The following is a 24289-nucleotide window of genomic DNA, read 5'->3' as shown; positions in this document are numbered from 1 at the left end:
GTTTAGAGAAGTGCATGGAGCCCGTCTTCACATAACCTGCACCAATTGGGTTTCCATAGGAGAGAGTATCATATACCCGTGGGACTCACCTCTTGAAGAATAATGTGCTGTCAATCAAGAATACGTCCAGTTATGTATAACTTATCGAGGTGTACAAATAGTCGAAGTGCGTTCATCAGTACAGAAGGATTAGGTGCTGCGCGTATTTGAATATTAAAACCTCGTGCTCATGGAATACAAAGCTGTGGGCCATAGAATATTAGAGCCAATCAACCGAGAGACCGACAGATAAACAAACAAACTGAGAGAGTACGTGGAACATTAAACTGATTCCACTGACAGAGAAAGCTGAAGGAGATAGTCACGCTCTTTCTGGACGCCACACAAAACAATTTCAGCATGATACCCAATACTTCTACAACAGAAATATTGACAAGGTGTCATTATCCTCGACTGCTGAGGGTATCATAAACCGGATCTATGTCCATGGGCAACGGGATCGGGCCCTAAAATAAAGTGGAAGGGATATATCAACGGCACGCAACTACTGGAGAATAACGACGGTCATTTAACCACAACAGGTTTGCCCTAGTCGTCGATATTAGACCAGCATACGTCCGTGCGTTTAATGTGACAGGAAGACCCTTCCAAACCAGGATAGAAGGCAAAACGATGCAAATTGAAAATACGAGTTGAGCCAGCGCGCTTGTAAAACATGGACGCACACCTCAAAATACAAAATGGCCAGTTTCTTTCAGCCCTCTATTAGCAACGCCGCCTCTCCATATTCCAACCCAGTTGCCAGCTCTACAAGTTTTCTTGTTAATTTATACCACACTGCGTCATGTTTGTCAGCCTCTACTGCTGGAACTGTGTGTTTTCTTACAAACCGCTCGAATCGGCATTTAATGGTCATTAACTGCCATAATATATGCCTCTCAACAAGTCGTACGAAAGACTTTGCGCGTGGTACAAATAAAGGACTTCTGATCTGTTTTCAGTAATTATTGACGGCCATTAGCGGTATGCCCTGCTGTGTGCGCTCGACTTATTGTACTCGTCGACTGTGCTTTTCTTTCCGACGTTCAGCGTAAAGGACATGTCCCTTACTAAGGCTGCCTATGGTAGCTGCCTTACTGGAATCAGTATGAGTATCATTGCACATAAGTACAACACCGACACTAGACCTCGTGGGTACCCCTACTTTACCGCGTCATGATGAAGCCTGCAAAATGCCATGAAATGAACATTTTTAGATATTCCTTCTGAGCATTGAACCGTCAGTGTCATACTCTTTATTTTTGTCGGTGATGTCACGTAATGTGACAGTTTATATTTATTGCTTCACCTGCATACACATAAAACAGTTGTTCGAATCAGACATACAGTGAACCTTATCTAAATTTGTATAATACCCACGAAATAAGCTATGCTTTCCTTGATATTGAGGAGGCGCTGAAGGTGCTGGCGGCAAAGCAGGAAGTCACAACAGAGGCCGTTAATGAAACAATAGTGGCTAGTGGCTTCTGGAAGGGCGAGGAATGCATAGGCCGGCTAGAGGATTGACGATTAAGAGGTTACAAAAGCCTATGCCTTTTACGAGGCATCACCAGATAACTTGGTGTGGAACCCATATACCGCGGAAAAATGAAAGGAGGACAATGTTGTGTCAAAAACAGTGTGGTCAATAAATATATAAAGACAAGAGCATGTTGTACTTAATGTTGGATGTCTTATGCTTCTTAGAGCATTATCTCTTCTTTACGGGTCTATACAATGTCAGGCAGCCACATAAACCGCTCAGGGCTACACTTTGTAATCTCGCGCTGAGAAAACATGCAGTTGCCCTTACACACAACCATCACTGGACCGAACGTTTGAAGAGGTGCAAGCAACAACGTTTCTAAGTAAAGGAAACAACTGGCGCAGTCCATTCTTTGTGGTTGCACTCCAAAATGTTAACCTCACATTGACTATAATGTCCATGAACGCTTGTAATGGCGATCCACATCAGGTGTCTTTTGGATCTTATGCACATAGCATTGCAATGCTGAACGCTTCAATGTGATTGGATGGTCCTTAGGTAGAACATTTCTCCGACCTTGTACATGTTTACGCTAGATGTAACATAAGCACTGGCCTAAGCCTACTGCCTGTATCCAACAAAAAATATCCGAAAAGTCTTGTCCATTTCCTACTCATTCGGCATTTGCTTTACCTTAGCCCCCACAGCCCGATAATAAAGATGCTTCAGGCGAGGTAATGACCAATACGCAATATTAGACAATCCGAAATAGTCATCCAACAGCACATTCCTTGCGCGAGCTTTTGATAGTAGCCATCTGGGAGCTATGTGAGTTACGGCGTAGTCAAAGTGCCAGTCTGTTCTATTTTAGAAATGATAGCGCTATTACCTTCTTAAAGTCACATAAAAAATACCATTTGACCCAAGCTCACTTTTCCTTCGTGCTATGAATTCCAGCGAGATCGTTTTGGCGAGGATTGTGTGGTTCCACGAATTTCTTTTTGTGCGGATCGAAAAAGTGATGATGGACCCCATTCCTGACGGCAATACGAGAGACAACAAGTATGTTAGCGGAATTAAACAGTTCCTAAAAGTGTCCCATCAGTAGCGGATTAGACGAGTCTTTCGTATCTTTAGACACTGCATTTCGTTACATTTGAGATGCATAATCCTTCTTAGGTATTTGAGGGCCTCGTCCTTGGCGTCTTTCTCTACATCTTAACCACAACATTATATCCGTCTAGGTTATTGCCTTGTAGTATGTAAATATCCATAGTTGGTAAAGTAATTGCCGCTCTGACTGTCACGATTCCCGAATTTTAGTCTGTTGACAAATATACGCAACTGAGAAGAACATGAACAAAGCCACATTCTACTACTTTAATAAAAACAATTTTACTAGAAAAAGGTTTCTCAGATAAAGGCATAGTACACGATAAGTAAAAGACGCAGAAAAACTCATGCGTCCCTTTATATTGTAAAAGATAGGCTGGCATAATTTCTAAAAAGTGAAATCGAACATTTGGACATAAATAATTCATGAGTGTCCATCACTGAATCAGACTGGGATTTATTTGACCCAACCAAAGTATTGCTTTCCATACATGATCGTGAATTTGAAATCTTAGAAATAAAAGCACTTATAATGATTCTCTCCTTATTCTACTGCTAAGTTTTCAATCTTAGTAATCAGAAGAAGCCAGCCTTTTCTTCTTGAAATAAGTGCACATAGGAAGAGATAAGGATTTCAGTTCAGACTTACCAGACGTTTGATTCCTAAAAGTAGTGCCAGACTGTAATTTGGAAGTACTTGTATGAGAATGAGATGACCGTTTATAAAAAGATGAGAGGGAGATTTCGGGAAACTTTGTGAGTCAAGGAAATATTATGAATCGTTCGAGCATTTTCTAATGTTTTGTAGTTTTGCGCATCAATGTAGGTCCTGACAGCACTATCAACGCAATTTTTGAACTCTTCAACTAACACTAATTGACTGAATTTTTTGTAATCTTAACCAACTTTCTTCGCTGAGCACCACCTATCAGATAATTGTTCTTTTCCCGTTGCAAAGTCAACATGGGTCTGCCCATTTTTTTTCTACAGTTCCTAAACCGTAGTAGATATGTCTCATTACCTACTCATAGCCCTTCTATACAATGCCTTAACTGTACAATAATTAGCATATCGACAGTGAAGTATTGGCTTCACAAACTTTGCCAGTGAGTATACTTTTTCATAATAACGTCCAATCGTCTTTTAGCCATTTCACATTTTCGGCAATTTTCTGAAAATGTGAAACGTATTTATCTACTTCTTTTTCTTTAAATCAGTTTCACTTGATGCAATGAAACTGGTGTGGTAGAAGCAACAAGTACTAAACCAGTACTTCTGGTAACATTTGAATATGAATATGTGTGGAAATAGGGGTTGGTGTGTTTTCCGAATGACAGATCTAGCTTTGTGTTTGCTTTTGCACATTGTTTCTGTCTGTCTGTGTCTCTCTAGCTCTCTCTCTCTCTCTCGCAAATCCTTCTTTCTCAGAACTCTAAACCTTCCTGGTTAGGATTTTAAACAAATTTCACCACTTTAGATGAAATGTGAAAGCTTATTGGCTAGACCTAAGATTTCTAACATATGTGAAACTAAAATACCAAGGAGTGACAAAATTCGGAAACATAATGAATATCAATTTCAAGAACAAAATGAGATTTTATGAATTATGTTAAAGAAATCTGTATCTTTGACGAGCCCCTAATTTGATGTTACCACCCAGTGATCTTAAACTAAGTGATAGAAAAAAACGAGAAAAACAACAACTTTGGTAACAGTCAACAAATGATTAATTTCCTTGAATAAAAAGGGAAAATGTAAAAGGGTTACACAGTATTGTACATTTAATTCCAGATGGTACTTATAGTAATTTGAAAACTTTGAATATGTGTTCGAAATGAATTCCAGTTGTCTTCCGATCATGGTTGTGTTGATATGCCAATAACCTGCAATAGTGTTGATGTGTTAACAGTCACCATGTATCACATAAATATTAATCAAAAGTGTTTTTAAAAGAATCACATTTCCAAAAGAGTAAATTAGTCCTAAAGGCAATGAACACTTTGCAATTCCAATAACTAAAATAAATACATCCTCTCAAATTAAACGTAAACGCAACTTATAGACTGATGTCACGTCTGATGTTAAGATAATGAGTGATTATGATGTAAATTACTTTAAATATCTCCCTACGTGACTAATGTCGCAATTACCATTTCCTGCAAATATTATGTCGTCTTAGTGGAAAATTACTCCAAACCGTGAACAAGGTCAGGTATGTTCAATTATACTTCAGTACTTCAAAATGACAAATAACAGGTAGACCATGCATTTTTTTTAGGGGAAAGTAAATGTCCTGAACTCAAATTCAATTAAATATGATAATTATCTTTAAAGATAATTTGAAATCACAGACAAAAACAACTCACTAAGTAACATCGACAAAATGCAACCACACAATACAAATTAAATATCTTGAGTAAAACTTGAGATATGTCAAAACATTCTTGCATATTTTAATTCATTCAGAACATTCTAGCCTTATGGACATTTGATAGAACATATAGGATTATATGGCATTTAATTCACAATAGTATAAGTTCCCTTTGATTTTCACTTTGTATTCTAGGGTACTGCATTAATTGTTCACTTTAGTATACTTGCTGGGCCCTCCTCTTTCTGGCACATAGTTTAAAACATTAAAGTCTTTGCTAGTGGTAGATATATACATAAAAAATATTTATTTATAAGTTGCATACGTTGATTTCTGTTTGATTATTGGTTAAAGTCACATGTTCTGATTACTTACTGATAGACGCAATATCATTCGATATATAAGTGTATTAACTATTTGCTCATCATGACATTAAACCCGTGGTTGAAATTCGTGCGCATGAATATGATGTCAGGCTAATTGATCGTAATATCACATTATAAAAAATATCTTATTCAAGACATTAATTAGTACTGTCTTTGGTACTCAAGCGGTTCATGGAATTATATAGATGGCATTTGCGTCTCTCATATCCAAGTATTTACCTGCAGATTCATTAATTGAGCTATTTTGGTGTTTAAACTTTTACTGTTCGGCCCTAGCGTGTTAAATATTTTCACATTGTTTCTCCTTTGGGTTTGATTCTTCTGATTCGCTCTCTTTTCATTGCCTTGTTTGACCGATGTCTGTTATTTTTATTTTTTTCTTTCAAATTCACGTCGTTCGTCTTGGTATTTTCGAATAGTTTTTTTTTAATTGTTGATTTTCAAACACTACTGATCATGTCATTTCTTGCAAGTCTTTCTTTATATCTTTTATTTATTGCCCCCGTTCTATTTGCAATCTATTTTCATGTTGGCAAACAGCTATAAAAAAAATTCTGACACCATCCCACCTAATTCTTCTCCTGTCACCGGTAACTTTCCTTTTTTCAATTGCAACAGTCCTCTCTCGGGCTTCATATAGTTTCTTGCTAATCCATTTAGATCTGGTTACTCGCAAGCCTACTCCTCGATGTCAGTAATAAAATCTCATGTACCATGTCTTGCATTAGATTAAGAAATCGTGCTTGACCTAGTTTGGAGTCTAGAGTTCCTTTCTTATCTGTTTTCTGTGCCCATGCAAACTTAAGTTGAGGGCAGTATGAAATGTTTTCATTTTATTTCCCATGGTGGTTCTAATATTAGAATTGCAATTTGTGTACTGTTTTAGGCTGCCAGTACAATGAAATTACGACTGTCTGCATGTAAGCACAGAAGGAAATATATGAAGGCGATTGCGTATCACTGTAGCTCCCAATCTATCATATAAATAATGCCACAAACCTTTTTCATGGAATATAAACATAACGTTTTCCTTCTAAATGTTCTATTCTAAAGTTATATGCAGCGAGGAAACATTCACTCATTGATATTTGCAACCTGTAACACACCATAATTTTGTAACTTTTAGAAGAATAAAAACCGCACTTTAGTTCGACTTGCACTATCTTTTCATCTCTTGTGCTGATCTTAGCAGCGGGGGGGGGGAGGCCGCGAACAAACCAAGGGGAATTTTCCTCAATAAAGGATTCCACGAAAATATTGTTCGAAGAAGAGCTTATTTGGCAAAAGAAACGCTTCCACGATGATTAAAAAATGTCAAAAACTTAAAATAATCCTAAGACGGCCCCCCCCCCCCGCTGCTATAGTTTTTGTTTGGTTAAAATATTTTGTCAAGACCAATTCGATATCGTGTTCGAGGGCTATGCAAGTTTATCGTTATAAATCCATGCGGGAATAACTGAGAGCGACTTATAAAGTTTCTGAATTTAATAATATCCTTGTCGCCGCTGCACCAAGTTTGGTGAATGTTTCGCAGCGTGTGTGTATCTACGCCGTTAAAAACAGCTAAAATATTACAATTGTCCCTGATTACTTTTGGTATTTGTGTATATCGTCGAGTTACAGAAATAACATCTGTGTTTTTAAGTCGACCTCGGGAAAATATCCTGGCAGGATTCGATTGTTTATCCAACATTACATCGTCGTACACAACTAAATTATTAATACTTCCATCAAGATCGTTAACCGATGGAGCTTCATCGATGTCGGTGATAAATTCAATAATATCGTCATAATTTTCATTTAATAATCTTGCGTTACTTGACAACATCGCTGATCATCAACAGGTGGTGCAACTAAACATAACTTATCCCATTTCAACCCTATTATAATCATTCTAATAGAATTTGGTAACGCCGCGTGATGTGTATCTGGTTCATGTTTCTTTGTGGCAGAAAAATCAATTACATTCATGATATAATTATATCATGGATTTATATTGTGTAAAATGCCGCTCACGTCCACCAACAATTGGTCTAATTACAGTTGCTACCCGCAATAATAAATCAGCAGTCGCAGGTACATGCGCGCGATGCGGCACAAAAAAATTTTGATTTATTTCTAGTCAGAAGCCAAGAATAAAATTAATTTTAAAAAAAAAACGGCGGTGATATTGCAACAAAGTTAGCATCGCTGCCAGGATTATTTTGTCTAAATACAGCGGAGAAAAACATCTTCCTGGATATAATTATTGTGGGCCGGGACCTCGACTTGATATTAGACTTGATAATCGTGATATGCCAAAATCAGGCGAAATTCAATAAATGCAATACATCAACAGTGTCTCGCTCATGATTTTGCCTATCGAAGAAATGATTTGCAACAATGACATTCATACGCTAAATTCTATAAAAAATAAATCAATCAAAGAAAGATTAGCTAGTTGGTTAATTAACACCGCAATGAAGGGCAAATTAGCGTTAGGTGCTGGTAATTAATATTATGGAGTCAATTTATTATTCTCCAGTTGGATTTTGGAAAGATAAATCTGCGGTTAAAAAACTTGCTACCGCGGCTCGAGTAAAACCTGCTACCGCGGCAGCGTGGTTATCGAGGCAGGCAGTGTGGCAAATGTATCTTCCACCCCCTAAACGAATCGAACACACACATTTTGATGTTAGTGTTCCTAATGAAGTTCATCAGGCTAATATTATGTTTTTACCGCATGACACCGTTGACGATAAAACATACAAGTACCTGTTAACGATAGTTGATATTGCAAGTAGATACAAAGAAGCAGAACCGTTATCGACAAAAACCGCCACTGAAGTTGCAAACACGTTTATGAAAATTTATCAGCGAGGACCATTACGATGGCCAAATTTGCATCAAGTTGATCCTGGCAGAAAGTTTTTAGGTGCTGTATCATTTTTAATGAATCAAAATAACGTTAAAACACGGCGAGGACATACTGGAATTCATCGTGATCAAGCAATCGTCGAACAATTCAATAAAACACTTGCTGAGCGATTATTTGGTTATCAGTACGCGAGAGAATTTATTCAGGATAAGAGATCCCACGAGTGGGCAGAAAGATTACCAGATGTAATATTAGCGATAAATAGTGAAGTAACACGAGCAATAAATATGAAACCGGCGATCGCGATTACACGCGCGGTCATACCAATACGACGACGAGATTTTTCAACACAGCCGGTGCTAGGTAGTATCATTGTAAGATACTTGTATAAGCCAGGCGAACCTGAGGGTGGCAGAAAAAGAGCAACAGATCCCATCTGGAGCATAACAACACATAAAATATCCACCGTGACAAGATCGTCTGGTAGACTAGCATTTATGTTCTTGATTCACTTGCTCCTCAACGTGGATTTACCCGTGAAGAACTACAAGTAATTCCTGCAGATACTCAATTGCCGCCGCAATCACTTAAATAACCAACTCCACGTCGATTGCATTCCAAACACGCCAGAGTGACATTTTCTCGTGTATGACCGTAATTGTTATTTTTTCTGTCCATGGTAAATTGTCTTGAATTATTTTTCTGATACCGCCATGTCATTATGCAATTACAACCCGTGCAGTGATTATTTTGTTGTTGTTTCAGCGACATTACAAACTCAACATCTAAGTCAAATTCGTAATTATTTTTTTGATCAAATTGTTTGTAGCTGGATATTTTTTTCTTTATTACGTCATCTCATTCGTCAATATCGTTAATTTTTAATTTATCTAAAACGATTCTTCGTAATTGAGATATTTTTCTAACTCTAGATACAGCTAAATAAACTAAATTTGACCATTCTATGCGATCATCAACAATCCAAAGTCGTGTATCAGTGATTGTTAATCCTTGCGAAGAATGAATCGTCATAGCGTATCCTAGCGTCCATGGAGATTTTTTCCGCGCTTAATGCTTCTTCGACAACATTAACATCAACTGCAACAATATCATTCAGCACCAGGTTTTTTCTCTTGTCCAGGTACGTTAACGTCAATATTTTGTTGTCGTGTATCTGCTGGTCGATAACATAATCTTGGCATCCGTCCGTCTACGAGAGATGATGGCATAGCTCCAAAGTACGCTTTTGCTTATCCTTCTTTTCAGCTCCCTTTTCAGCTTGCTTTATTCTTCTCTTTTCCTCTGCGTTTTGAACTCCCTGCCTGACAGCTAGACGCCAGCTGGAACGGTTGTTTGCACAGCTCTCCCAGTCGTTGACATTGATGTTTGCTGTCTTCATATCCTTCTTGCAAACATCTTTGTAGCGCAGATGTGGTCGTCCAGTTGGTCGTGCACCTTCTGCTAACTCCCCATATAACAGGTCCTTGGGAATGCGACCTGGGTCCATTCTCTTGACATGGCCGAGCCAGCGAACGCGCCTCTCGCTGAGTATGGAGAACATGCTGTTCATGTTGGCGCGTTCTAGAACCTCTGTGTTGGGTACTTTGTCCTGCCACTGGATGTGCAGAATGCGCCGCAGACATCTCAGGTGGAAGCTGTTGAGTTTCCTCTCGTGTCTTGCATAGGTGGTCCATGTTTCGCTGCTGTAGAGAAGTGAGCTGAGCACGCACGCTTGGTAGACACGCAGTTTGGTCTTCTCTGTGAGGTTGGGGTTGTTCCAGACCCTCTGGTTAAGTCTGGCCATCACTGCTGCTGCCTTGGCAATCCTGCCGCCCACCTCAGAATCAATGGAGAGTGAGCTGGAGATGTTAGACCCGAGGTATGTGAAGTTCTCGACAGCTTCCAAATTGTACCCATCGATGGAGACAGAGGGAGGGGAGTCTGTGTCCTGTGCCATGACACTTGTTTTCTTCAAACTGATGGTCAGTCCAAATTCCTTACATGCATGGGAGAGGCAGCATACCAGCTGCTGAAGTCCATCTTCCGTGTGTGATGTCAAGGCTGCATCGTCGGCAAAGAGCAATTCACGGATGACTACCTCTGTGACTTTAGTCTTAGCACGGAAACGGGCGATGTTGAACAGCTTGCCGTCAGCCCTGGTATGGATGTACACTCCCTCGCTGCAGTCCTTGAATGCGTACTGGAGAAGCATGGAGAAGAAGATGGCAAAGAGCGTCGGTGCAAGGACACAGCCTTGTTTGACTCCGCTAACGACTGGGAATGCTTCAGATGTTGCGCCATTGAAGCACACTGTGCTGTGCATGTTCTCGTGGAACGACATAATGACAGCAAGCAGACGTAGGGGGCAGCCGATCTTCTGCAGGAGTCTGAAGAGTCCACTCCGACTAACCATGTCAAACGCCTTCGTCAGGTCTATGAAGGCAATGTAGAGGGGCATCCGCTGCTCGCGACACTTCTCCTGCAGCTGACGTAGTGAGAAGATCATGTCTACAGTTGACCTGCCGACTCGAAATCCACACTGGGATTCTGGGTAGACGCGGGAGGCTAGGATCTGCAAGCGTGCCAAGGCAACACGGGCGAAGGCCTTTCCGACGATGCTGAGGAGGGAGATGCCCCGATAGTTGTTGCAGTCGCTACGGTCTCCTTTGTTTTTGTACAAAGTGACGATGTTGGCATCACGCATGTCCTGTGGGATGTATCCCTGTTCCCAGCAAAGGCAGAGGAGTGTGTGTAGGGGCTGGAGCAGTGCTGGTTTTCCGCTCTTGAGGACTTCAGGCGGAATGCCGTCGCTTCCAGGAGCCTTCCCACAGGCAAGGCAATCGATGGCTTTTCCGAGCTCTTCCAGGGTGGGCCGTGTGTCTAACTCCTCCATGACAGGCAGGTCTGGAATGGCGTCCAGGGCAGTTCCAGTGACATTGTTTTGGGTTGCATATAGCTCGAGATAGTGCTCAACCCATTGCTGCAGTTGTTTCCCCTGGTCTGTGATGACTTCGCCCGTCTTGGACTTGAGTGGGGCGGTCTTGTAGCTGGGGGGGCCTGTCGCTTTTTTGATACCCTCATACATTCCTCTTGTATCCCCGGTGTCAGCAGCTGTTTGTATACTGTTGCAAAGGTTCAGCCAGTAGGTGTTGGCACAGCGGCGGGCGGTCTTCTGGGCGTTATTCCTTGCAATCCTGAGGGCTTGTAGTGTTCTGGGGCTAGGTGCAGCCTTGTATGCCAGGAGGGCTTTCCTCTTTGCCTCAGTCACGGGCTCCATCTCCTCCCAGTTTGCCTCATACCAGTCGACATTCTTTCGCTCCCTCTTCCCGTAAGCTGTGATGGCTGAATTGTACACAGAGTCACGGATATGGGACCACTTGGAATCAATGGTGTCATCAGGTGTCACTTTGGTGAGGGCTTCCTTCAGTTTGCTGATGAACTGCTGTGTTTTCTCTGGGTTGCTTGCACAGTAGGTGTTGATACGTGGGTGACCCTTCTTCTTGGCGTGGTGCAGCTTCTTGGGTAATATTCGCACCTTGCTGGCCACGAGGGAATGGTCCGTGTCACAATCGGCACTGTGGTAGCTGCCGGTAAGGAGGACACTGGCCAGTTCTGCACGCCTGGCGATGACGAGGTCTAGCTGGTGCCAGTGGCGTGAACGTGGGTGTCTCCACGACACCTGGTGGATCTCCTTGCATTTGAAGAAAGTGTTTGTCACACATAGGCTGTGGGAGCAGCACATCTCCAGCAGTCGCTGACCATTCTCGTTGATCTTGCCCCTTCCGTAAAAGCCGAGACAGGTGGACCAGGCCTCATGGTCAGCTCCCACTCTAGCATTGAAGTCTCCTAGTAAGTAAAGACTTTCATTGTTGGGGATACTGGATATTGCCTGATCCAGAGCCTCATAAAACTTGTCTTTCTCCTCGTAGGTGGAGTAGAGGGTTGGGGCGTACACACTGAAGATGTTGACCGGGCCTAAGGATGTTGACAGCCGGAGGGCAAGGATTCTCTCAGTACCTGATGATGGAGGTTCAATGAAGGCGATTAGCGTGTTCTTGACGGCAAAGCCTACACCATGCTGCCTAGGTTCATCCAAGGGCTTCCCCTGCCAAAAGAATGTGTCATTGGCTTCCCTGATGGTGCCGCTGTCAGCCAGTCGGGTCTCCTGGAGGCAGGCAATGTCGATGTTCAGTCGGGAGAGTTCTCTGTCAATGACGGCAGTCTTCCGTGCATCGTCGATCTGCTGTAGGTCAGTGGTCAATCCAGGACACATGGTCCTGATGTTCCAGGTTGCAAAACGAAGAGTTGGAGTCTTTTTATTTCTTCTTTTAGTCTTTCCTGGTGCAGAGTTTTGTGGCCCACTTGTCGAGATGGTTCTCTAAGCTCCACGCACCCAGTGAAGCAGGCAGGCCATGGCGGGCAGCACCTTACTGACTGGGGGCTGCCCAGCTTGAGGCGGGCGGTAGCTGTCCAGTGAGACCTGATGATCTCTCCCACCGTCAGAAGTAACCCCTGGCGCCAAGCTCTACACCAATCGAGCTTTGACTTAGAACCGGTAAACTGCTACTTCTCGTGTTGTGCCGACGCCGTACGACGACGCTGGAGTGTCCTCTCCAGTGGAACTATGAAGCCTGGGCAGGGTGGTATAGAGAATCAGCTGTTGCCCATGCAGCAGATCCCCCCTCTCCACGCAGCTGGTGTGCCCAAGGGAACGACGAATGCCGATACAGCTTGGCACCAACGGCGTCGCAGGAGTTGCCGGAATGACGTTGAAGTCAATGTCATACCGCCTTAGGGACTCCATCTCCGGATTTTCTGTCGGGGTTTACTCCCTTAGCCTTTCCCATGAGTGGGTATAGCCACAAGGCAGCAGAGGTTTGGAATCGGAGTTTTCCTTCTCCTAGATGAGCTACCATCCAAGGTTTACGAGTCCCATCTACCCGAAGCAACTGGTTTTAAGGCGCCAGTGGGCCGCCTTCACCCCTTCTCCTGTTAGTAGAAAACATGGTCTGCCGGGCTTCAAATCTAAGCCACTCGCGAAGGCCAGGAGCTGGATTTTAGTTGACAGAGGCAGTAAGAGACGCAAGCCGTATGGGGCATTTTGGAGGATTGGGGCGCTTGTCTCCCACTCCCACCCCGGGCAATGTCAACCTTAGACCACGGTCGATAACATAACGGCACCGGTAACAATGAATATGTCTTTCGCTGCCACTGAAATAATTCCCGTTGAAGCGTATCACGAACTATTTTTCTACTTGCAACTATCAGATCATTTGGCGTCCACGATTCTAACAAATCTATCATGGGTGTTTCTGAAATTATTTCACGCATCATTGTATACTGAATTTTATTTGGTTGTAATCGAATTAAGTTTTTTAATTCACTTAATTTTACATCAAGTGATCTATAATCGGTATCAACTTCTTCATAATAATCGACAAAATTCTTCAACTAGTCATGGGGAGATTCTCCATCGATGGGACTCGGTTGACCGTGATCGCCGCAAATAATTATAGCAGTATTTCTCGTTAATAACCAATCAAGAAATATTTTTAACACTTCCAACGAAAAAGTACAAATTTCATCCCAAATAATAATTTTATTGATATATTTTTCCCCCATTCGCGAAGAAGCCCATGTGCCACCGCTGTATTTGAAAAAAACTGTGATAGGTACACGAATTAACTCATCGATGTATCAATTCCCGCGCGAGTCTGTGTGTGGGTGGTAACACGATCACGTCAGAGTTTCTAAATAATTCTATAACTCGTGTTGTTTTACCAGAACTACCTGGCCGTTCACGTAAACGGTTTTATATCGTGATACCGGATCGTACACGGACGGTGATAAAGAAAGTTCCAATATTGTATCGTGATAATATTTATCTTCAATCGCAACATCAGCTGGTTCACAATAATTAAGAACATTTTCGTCTTTGATTATCCAAGTGCCCTATGAACCGTCTCCGGTTAAATTCGCCAGTGCCGCTAAATGTTTCCTGTCGATGTAAAACCAGTCAGTAGCTATTCTAACTGCGTCACAAGGAAATCTATTTAACTGCAAAGTAAATTTATACTTACGTATGCGAGCATCGAGGATCTTTAATAAGTATACTGCGGAGATCCTCCATCGATGTAACTCACATCGGTCCTAATTTTGCCACGTCAGATAAATAAGCGTTTTCTCGATTACAAAATATATTTCTCGATGCGGTATCAGCGATTATAAAATCTAATTCAGCGTCGTCCATGATTAATCTGCAATGACGTTGCTGGTGATCATATGCGCCGCCTTGAGTAAATTTAACCATTATTTTTCTACCCAGGTCTTTTGCATCGTCGTGTTCCGTCGGCAACCAAACTATGTTTTGTTTTTTATATGTTATAATTGCTTCGCTGACCGTCAACGACGTTAACGTCGCCAAATCTAACATGTATCGCAGCAACACTATTGGTACCCAGCGTCGCTCTGAAAAATGTTTACCAAACCAAATATAACAAATTTTATGTAAATTATAAATTGCATTTTAAGATGCAAAATATAATGAAGGAACCCAATTTTTAGGTGATATTTTATCAATCTGTTCCGGTTTTAGATATTTATCTCTATCATTATATCCTAATGTAGCAATATTAATTAATTTATCTCTGTCCGCAATGATGCTAAGAGCATCATTGGTAAATAGATCCGTGGAAGATATTTTTTTTGCTTGTGGTGGAGGTTGCGGTGGAGGGTGGAGGTTGTTGTTGTGGAGGTTGTTTTTGCTTTGGTAAAGTTTGAGGTTGCCGCTGTAATTGTTCAAAATATCTATATATCGCATTACTAAATGAAATAAATCTAGGATCATTTTCTCTGGCCTGATTACTTCCATTATATATATTATGTATCCATCTGTACCATTTTTCACGACCTACAGACTTATTGGCATATTCAGGTTTTAAAACATTTCCTGGTTGATTATATGTTATCACAGCAATTTCAGCTAATTTATCAACATCCTTAATCGCTTTTGTACCATTAATACTATCTTCGGTAACTTTTTCAATCGCATTAACCCTAGCAGCGGCTTGTTCTGTGTCATCATTACCAGTTATTAGATTTATGTCTTCGGGTGTTTCTTTAGGTCGAACTTGAGACCGAGGTCTAGTTTGAGCTTCAATTTGTTTTAACACTGGAAGGATACCCCTTTTTCTTTCTTCGGAATCTTCAATATCTCCCAGTAGGATTCTTTCAGCAGCATCCGCTACTTTTTCAGTAGCTTTAGTTACAGGTTTAAATAATAACTCAGTTGATTCCGTGAAACCTTGTTTTGCATCTTCAACTGCTCGCATTTTTCGTCTGACAGAATTTCTCAGTGGAATATATCTCTTTATTGCTTCTAGTCACTCTCGTGCTAATCTAGTAGTATATGCTTCTCCAACATCCATTAGTTATTGATATATTAATAATTTTAATTACGCTGATAAATTTTTTATCAAGATTGATTTTATAAAATATTTGAACCAAACAAAAACTATAGCAGCAGGGGGGGCCTGTCCTGGGATTATTTTAAGTTTTTTTGACATTTTTTAATCATCGTGGAAGCGTTTTTTCCTGCCAAATAAGCCCTTCTTCGAACAATATTTTCGTGGAAGCCTTTACTGTGGAAAATTCCCTTGGTCTGTTTTTCATATCTTCTTGCGTGTTTAAACATTCATGCACTTACATAAATATAGAAGGAAACAAAGACATACCAGACTTTGGGTAATTACAGAGAAGAATGTCATCCTTCTCTCTCTCTCTCTCTCTCTCTCTCTCTCTCTCTCTCTCTCTGAACATGAACAAAGGCATTTCTTAACTTATGAGTAATCCCTTCTCATAGCAAGATATGAGAAGAAGGTTATGATACAACTCATGTCATAACAGATATATTCAGTGAGAAAACATTCACACATTGATATTTTGCATCGTGTATCGCACCATCATATTGAAATTTTTAGAAGAATACCAGTCACGCTTCAAAGAGACCTACAGATGTAGTCATATCTTCACGGTTATTGGTGACACCCTTGTCAGAGAGTCTGAATTCCCTTTCTCTCTCTCTCTCTCTCTCTCTCTCTCTCTCTCTCTCTCTCTCTCTCTCTCTCTCTCTCTCTCTCTCTCTCTCTGAACATGAACAAAGACATTTCTTAACTTATGAGCAATCCCTTCTCATAGCAAGATATGAGAAGAAGGTTATGATACAACTCATGTCATAACAGATATATTCAGTGAGAAAACATTCACACATTGATATTTTGCATCGTGTATCGCAAGTAGTTAAGTGGGCCACCCCAGCCTCAATGGAAATTAGCATTACAGGACCCCTTGGGGCACTCTAGCCTCAAGGGAAATTTAACATGGGGAAAAATCATGGGCCACTCTAGCCTCAAGGGGAATTTAACATGGGAAAAAGTCTTGGGCCACTCTAGCCTCAAGGGAAATTGAACATGGGGAAAAAGTCTTGGGCCACTCTAGCCTCAATGGGAATTGAACATGGAAAAAAAAATCTTGGGTCTGTTGAGCGACAAGGGAAAATGGAACAGGGTCGGGACCCTATTTTAATAGGGTCCCGACCTGATGGGTCTATGGAAATGGAACATACGAAAATTGAAACAGGGAGGGGTCTCTATTTTTTTTAAAACCAAACAAATATAAAAAATGGGGTAGGCAATTGAAAGTCTATCTCTTTTCGAGAAATGTGGGTGGCCCTGAAAAGGGCCTTTGGATTTATGTTAATATACCCTTAACATAAAGGGCATCTGTGACATCTTTTTCTTCTTCTTAAGCTTCGCCTCACTGTAGGACCATACATTAACACTCTTTTGAAGCATCCTTGCCTCTCCACATAGACTCTTCGTATCCATAGGCTGGTGTCGGTCCTATGGATAACTGTCCATTTGGATCGGACATACATCGGTATGTCCGTCCTGAACATCATCGAAGAAACAAGGGTTGATGATTCGACTGTGGTCCACAACTTGAGGCGCCGAGAACAGGTGAACCAATGCAGTGAACTGCGCTTATTTATAGGTAGAGGAAGGATTGAAACGGATTGAGTTCATTGACCAATCCAAACACGCGTTACAAAATTCAGTCGGCCCGCATCCAATCCGAAGAGAACAGTCCGTGACGTCACGTGGTCTATATAGATTCGCTAACGCCTGTGCGCTGTCAATCCATGCGACAGTTATTCAACATGACGGAAACTCAGAAAACGATCAATTTGGGTGCACCAGCAGTGGAGACCACCCAAGGGAACCCGGACTTACTTTCAGAAGAGGTAAATTGGGATTTTGTGGATTTTTTTACCTCGCAAGAATTTGTTCCGGAACCTTCGTCACCTTCTTCATTACCGCAAGTGGAGAATTTTAGACAGGGACAGGAAGAAGAATTGGAGAAATTTATACAACGACAAAAGGAAGCGGAACAAGCTTTTCTCCTACAGCAACAGCAGCAAGAAGAAGAGGTAAGAAAAAAACAACAAGAAGAAGAAGTAGCACTAGCAAAGAAACAAGGGTGTGAAAATCAAGCGGTCACGGTACTGTTGCACATTTTAGCGGAGTTAAGAAGTCTGAAACAAATGTATCAGACTTCTTTATCACGACCGAAGAGAATACGACCTTCCTGAGCTAAACACTCCAACCCTGTGACTAAGTCTATCGTGCCACCCTTAGTGATTTCAACTAAATCATCATCATCAACAGTACGCAGTCCAGAAGTAGGCCTCGGCCGTGGCAAAGGCTTAAGACAATTAAAGTTGATTGCTTAAACTCACCCCTACACCAAAAACCAAAGGCCCTTTTCAGGGCCACGAACGTCTCTCGAAAAGAGATAGACTTTCAATTGCCAATAACTCAAAAAAAAAAACCATTTTACCCCATAGTAGGTGTCTGTGTATGAGTGTGTGAGTGTACGTTCTTATTTTAAAATCAAAACCCAAAGACACTTACCTTTATATCCAATTTATTCTTTTATCAATATTTACAATCCAATTCACAATTCACAACAAATCACTTTAAAAAGTTCATAGACTTCTTCTGTTTCATTGTTCACTCTCTCTGTTTATTGAATTTCTTCACCGTCACAGGCTTTTTCTCTTCTTCCTCCTCACTTTCTCCCCTTCTTCTTTTCTTCTCCTGTTTCTTTTTCTTTGCCTCTTGTAAATAGAATTGTCTTCTTTCTTCCTCTTCTTCCTCTGAAGAATCCCTCTCTTCTTCCTCTGAAGAATCCCTCTCTTCTTCTGACTCCTTTTGTTTCTTTTTTGGGCAATCTGGAGGCCAATGTCCTTTTTCTTGACAATAATAACAGGTATCTTGACTTTTGTCTCTGTTAGCCCTTTTTTGTCTTTTTTGACGGTCTGGACACTCTGAAGACCAATGCCCTTTCTTCTGACAGATATAGCAAATATCTTGACTTTTATCTCGCAAGGAAGGAGAGTCGTCCGTCAGCTGGTCTGAAGAAAATTTTCTAATGACCCCTCGCAAAACTCTGATGAAACGTTCGATTTGGGTAGTCTCTTCCATCGTTGTGTTCAGTTTGAGAGTGAAATGAATAGTGAAAGGACAAGTCACACACCCTTTTATATACGCTGGTCTGCTAGGACTATAAATTAGTCCATGGTGTTTAAACTGTAGTCATTTGACGTTTTTCTATCAAGATGAAACGATCCAATTCATTTGAGAAGAAAGAAGAAGAACGTAAGAGGCAGAAACGTGATCTATCGCCTCGTACCAGGGCTGAAGTCTTTGCACAAATTCATGCCAGTGATTTTGAAGAGGACATGAGTGAACCAGAATCCAAACCCTCTAAACAAAGTTCACCACCCTTAGTTAACCCTGAAAAGTACTATGACATTCGAGAGACAGAAGAGCGCTCCTCTAGAAAATTTAGAACCACGGCTTACAAATCCACGGTGAAGTTTAAAGATTTCAAGTCCGAAGTACCGTTGGAGAAAGCAGAAGGGTTCATCACTGGGGTGTGCGATTCTTTACTTACCACACTCAAGCGACAATGTCAACCCAAATAAGACGATCGCTTGAGATTTTCCATACAACACGACGGTTTGAAATCCCCTATTTGGATCGAGTTTAGCAGCCCTGCAGAATTGACCGCTTCCAAAGTCATGGACAAGATTCAACACGTACAACAATCCAATGACCAGTTTGACATCACCGATGGAAAAGCCACACTGGACATGACCCACGTCTCTCCTCCTCAAGGGACTAGACGCAAAAAGATGTTATTGGTGGACGAGCTTCGCAGCACCAAAACAAGTCTCGTCCGAATTCACAACCCTGAAGACCAGATGTGTTTAGCCCGTGCCATCGTGGTGGGACGAACCTATGCCAACAAGAACGACACTTTAGAATGGAAAAGAACCTGGAAAACTTTTCGACAATCCGATCGAGCCAAACAACGAAACGAAGCAGAACTCCTGTTACAACAAGTTGGCTTGCCCAAAGACACACCCTGTGGCATTCCTGAAATGCAAAAATTGCAAGATGCCCTAGCTCCACGCTACACCTTGAAAGTGCACCCTCAAGAAATGCGTGGGCCTCTGTTGTTTCGAGGCCAAGACTTTAAGGATGGAAAATACATTCACGTCTATCATCACGATGACCATTTCGATACCATTACCAATATCACCGGATTCCTGGGATACAGATATTACTGTGAGAAATGTGACTATGGCTATAACAATCGAGAGCAACACAAGCATTGTGGATCGAAATGCTCAGGATGTTTGGCCTCTCCACCCTGTCTGAACGAAGGACAAGAACCAGTGCATTGTTTCACTTGTCTGCGCACGTTTGTCAGCCCTGCCTGTTACCAACAGCATTTGAAGACGCAAGGTTCACAGAAGAAATGCGCTTGTCAGCTCCTGAGATTGTGCCTTACGTCTGGACAAGGCATACGTACCAATAATGCCAAGGGACACGTATGTTCACGAAAGAAAAAATGTCACATTTGTCATCACATCGTGGACTTGGAACAACAATGCTACGTGCAAAAATATCAACCCCAACCAGACAAAGAGGATGGTCACACGAAGAAAGGCAATTTCATCTTTTTCGATTTTGAATGCATGCAAGAGACCGGTATTCACATTCTTAATTTCTGCGTGGCTCATCGAGCGTGCGAGAAGTGCATTCAAGAACCTATCGTGGGTCATTGCCCTCACTGTAGTAAGATTCCTGGAGGACGTGAAAAAATCTTTCGAGGGCCGAACACGCTAGCCGATTTCGCACAATGGGTCTTAAACCCCATCGACAAGACTTGGAGCCAAGAGGACATCGAACGTTACGGAGATTGTCATCGTCATGCCACGGTGATGGCTCACAATTTCTCCGGATACGATGGACAGTTTCTTTTGAGATACTATACGGAACAAGGCACCGAGCGTCCTAAAGTCACTTTGAACGGAGTCAAAATCATTTTCATGCAAGTGGGACAAGTACAGTTTAAAGATTCGATGAGTTACTTGGCCATGCCTTTGAGCCGAATGCCTAAAACTTTTGGAATGACAGAAATGGCTAAAGGGTACTTTCCACACTTTTTCAATACGGAAGCCAATCAACATGCCGTTCTACCCCATTTGCCTGAGGCTCACTATTACGACCCCGACAACATGCGTACCGAACAACTAGAAGCTTTGTACGCTTGGTACCAGGTTCACGCCTCGGACCCTTTCGACTTTCAGGAAGAAATGCTAAAGTATAGTCGTTCCGACGTGGACATTTTACGGCGATGCTGTGGAAAATTTCGAGAACTGTTCATGGAACACGGAGGGGTCGATCCTTTGAAAGAAGCTTGCACCATTGCCAAAGCGTGTTCCTTAGTGTACCGACAACGATTCATGCCTGAAAACACCGTGGCTGTCATCAGTCCTCAAACGACCAACTATGTCAAACGTCAATACTCGGTCAAAACCCTACGCTGGTTAAATTACTTGTGCGACAAAGAAGACAAATGGATTCAGCATGTCCGCAACGGAGGGGACGAAAAGACCATCGGAACGCATTCGGTCGACGGCTGGGACTTAGAAAACCCCAAGACCGTGTACGAGTTTAACGGTTGCTTATTTCACGGATGCCCCGCCTGCTACCCTGACCGCGACCCTAAAAATCAGTTTTAACAACGAACCATGGAAGACTTGTACCAGGCCGCTTGTCAGCGACGCCTAAAGTTAGAACAGGAAGGATACCAAGTGGTGGAAATGTGGAAACACGAATACGATCACCGTTTGAAAACCGATCCCGAGTTTAAACGCCTCGTGGAAAGTTACCAGTTCATGGACCCCCTGAACCCGAGGGATAGTTTGTACGGAGGAAGGACCAATGCCACCTGTTTGCTGTACCAAGCTCACGAAGAGAAAGGAGAAGAAATAAAATACTTGGACGTGTGTTCGCTGTATCCCTACGTGTGCAAATATTGTCGCTTTCCTGCAGGGCACATGCAATTGTTCACCGAACACATCGACCTGATAAACATTCGACAATACGAAGGCTTGATCAAGTGCAAAGTTTTGCCTCCCACGAACCTATACCATCCCGTACTACCTCACCATTGTCAAGGCAAACTGATGTTTCCTTTGTGCCGTACTTGTGCCGAAACGTGCAACCAAGACCAACCTTGTCATCACACCCAGGAAGAACGGGCCTTAACGGGGACGTGGGTCAGCGTAGAATTGCTCAAAGCTCTGGACATGGGATACCAACTGTTAGAAGTGTACGAAATTTGTCACTTTCCCAAGACACAACAATGCCACAAGGGTGACCCCAATCAGAAAGGCATTTTCGCAGAGTACTTGGATGCCTGTTTGAAACTGAAGCAAGAAGCCAGTGGCTATCCGTCTTGGTGTCACACTCCCGAAGACCAAATACAATTCAAAGAGAAATACTGGGCACAAAAAGGCATCTCTTTAGATCACATCGAGAAAAACGAAGGCAGGCGATCGTTTGCCAAAGTGATGTTAAATTGCTTGTGGGGGAAAATGGCACAACGACCGTGTTTACCCAAGACGGAATATTTGACAGAACCTTCCCGCTACTTCCAGATGATTCACGACAAAACCAAATACATGAAACACGTGGACGTCGTTCATGAGGATTTGATCTTGGTCAATTACGAAGAAGATCTGGACTTTGTACAAGACGACCCCTTTGGAAATGTCATCTTTGCGGCTTACGTGACAGCTCATGCTCGCTTAAAATTGTACGAAGCTTTAGAACTGTTAGGGGAACGTGTCCTGTACTTTGACACGGACAGTTGCATTTACATCCATCACCCGAGTCAACATCACCCTGACATCGAAGGAGACCGTTTAGGAGCCTGGACAGACGAGCATCCCGACGACAAGATTCTAAGTTTCTTCAGTGGTGGTCCAAAAAGTTACCGCTACGAATACCGGGACAAACAAGGAGAAGAGCACACGACGTGTAAAGTGAAAGGATTGACTCTGAATTATCGTACCAGTCGAGTGGTCAACTTTGGGGTATTGAAAGAAGCCTTGCAATCTGGAGAGGATAGACACTTTAAAGTGACCACTCACCAACCCAACAAGATTGTACGTTTACTCACTCACCACATCGTCAGTCGACCCTTGGAAAAAGTCTATCGAATCGTGTACCAGAAGCGAGTGCGACTTCCCAATCATTTCTCCTTACCGTATGGACCGTCGATATTGGTCTGTATATAAAAAGGAACCCTAGGCAAGATCGATAGTTCATTGTGACTACCAAGACCAAGCGAACAAGATGAATACTTTCAGAGAAACACAAAACAAGTTCAGACATGCACAATTCAAGTTTGGGAGCTCTGAAGTAGAATGCGATTGTGAACCTTGCGATGGGAATGATGCTGTACGTTGTGACCTTAGCGATGCCGTAAATCATCATGGGAACTTTGTTCTCACTACCCCAATCATAGAAAGTGATGCTGTGCGTGTCAAACCTGAGGGATGCGAAAGCGATGCCACTCGTCCGCTTGGACTCTTTACTGGGTTTCGTTTTAAAGGTGAATGTCCACCTTCACGTCTACCTCCCTACGGATGTCATCCAGCCCTGAGCAAACTCCTGTCCATGTCACCCAACCCTCATCGAAACGAACCTGTGAAAGACGAATATTCGTCCCCTGTGCGTTTGTCGGAATACTGCGACTTTGAAAATCGTCTTCAACCGTTCAAAGGAAAATGGCATAAGTATATGGGAGGTCCGACCCCCGAAGAATTAGCCAGAGCCGGATTTTTCTACTTGGGCGAAGGGGATAAAGTCAAGTGCTTCAGTTGCGGTCTGTCACTTCACCACTGGGAACCGCAAGATTCGGCCTACCTAGAACATGCTCGTTGGTCACCGAATTGTCATTACTTACCTTTAGTGGGACCGAGACATTAAAGTAACTTACCATGTCGGTGAAGAAGAGGAAACCAGAGTGGCTAGGAGTCAAATGTTGGACATCACTGAGACCAGTGTTTAAACTTCATTTCAAAAACGATATTGAATCATTACCTAAAGAACTGCAAGAGAAGATTTACAAGGAAGTTTGGCAGGGGTTTGCCAGAGTGAAATCTCAATGGGTGACTGTAGAACTTTTGTGCCGAGAAATTCACAAGAGGAAAGTGAAAAAATCAACCAGTGTGTTAGATTTATCTGGGTCAAGTGTGCATTCGTCCTATTATATTACTCTAGACCGTTTACATCAAAAGAGTTCAGTGACATTCTTGGACTTTACCCTGAATGGCAGTGGTCAGAAATTACTCACTATGTGGATTACTTTTGCTCTAGGAGAAGATTGTGAATTGTACGGACTGACCTATTCATGGATACTTTACAAGAGAACATTCGTGCTTTGCCTGTGGAGTTGAGAGAACGCATTTACCGAGAGCTGGTCAACATACAAGTCAAACGTAAAGAACAATTGCATCCGTTATGTCACCGGATGTTTAACCACTGGTACCTGAATGGTATAAGAGGACTGATTCGTCAGAAATTGTTTCAGTGGTCAGACCTTGTTCATCT

The 24289-nt window shown here is 42.2% G+C and overlaps 1 protein-coding gene across 1 annotated transcript in view; it reads right to left on the bottom strand.

The window, feature by feature from the left end:
* Positions 1 to 24289, bottom strand: part of LOC149779103 (sulfotransferase 1A2-like) — a 69221-nt gene that overhangs the window by 32547 nt on the left and 12385 nt on the right. The window lies entirely within an intron of this gene.

Source organism: Sinohyriopsis cumingii, chromosome 17 (genome assembly GCF_028554795.1).
Source record: "Sinohyriopsis cumingii isolate HCF-2022 chromosome 17, ASM2855479v2, whole genome shotgun sequence".
In the NCBI taxonomy this organism is placed as follows: Eukaryota; Metazoa; Mollusca; class Bivalvia; order Unionida; family Unionidae; genus Sinohyriopsis; species Sinohyriopsis cumingii.
The sequence above is the reverse complement of the archived record's forward strand: the minus strand, read 5'-3'. Positions and strand labels throughout refer to the sequence as shown.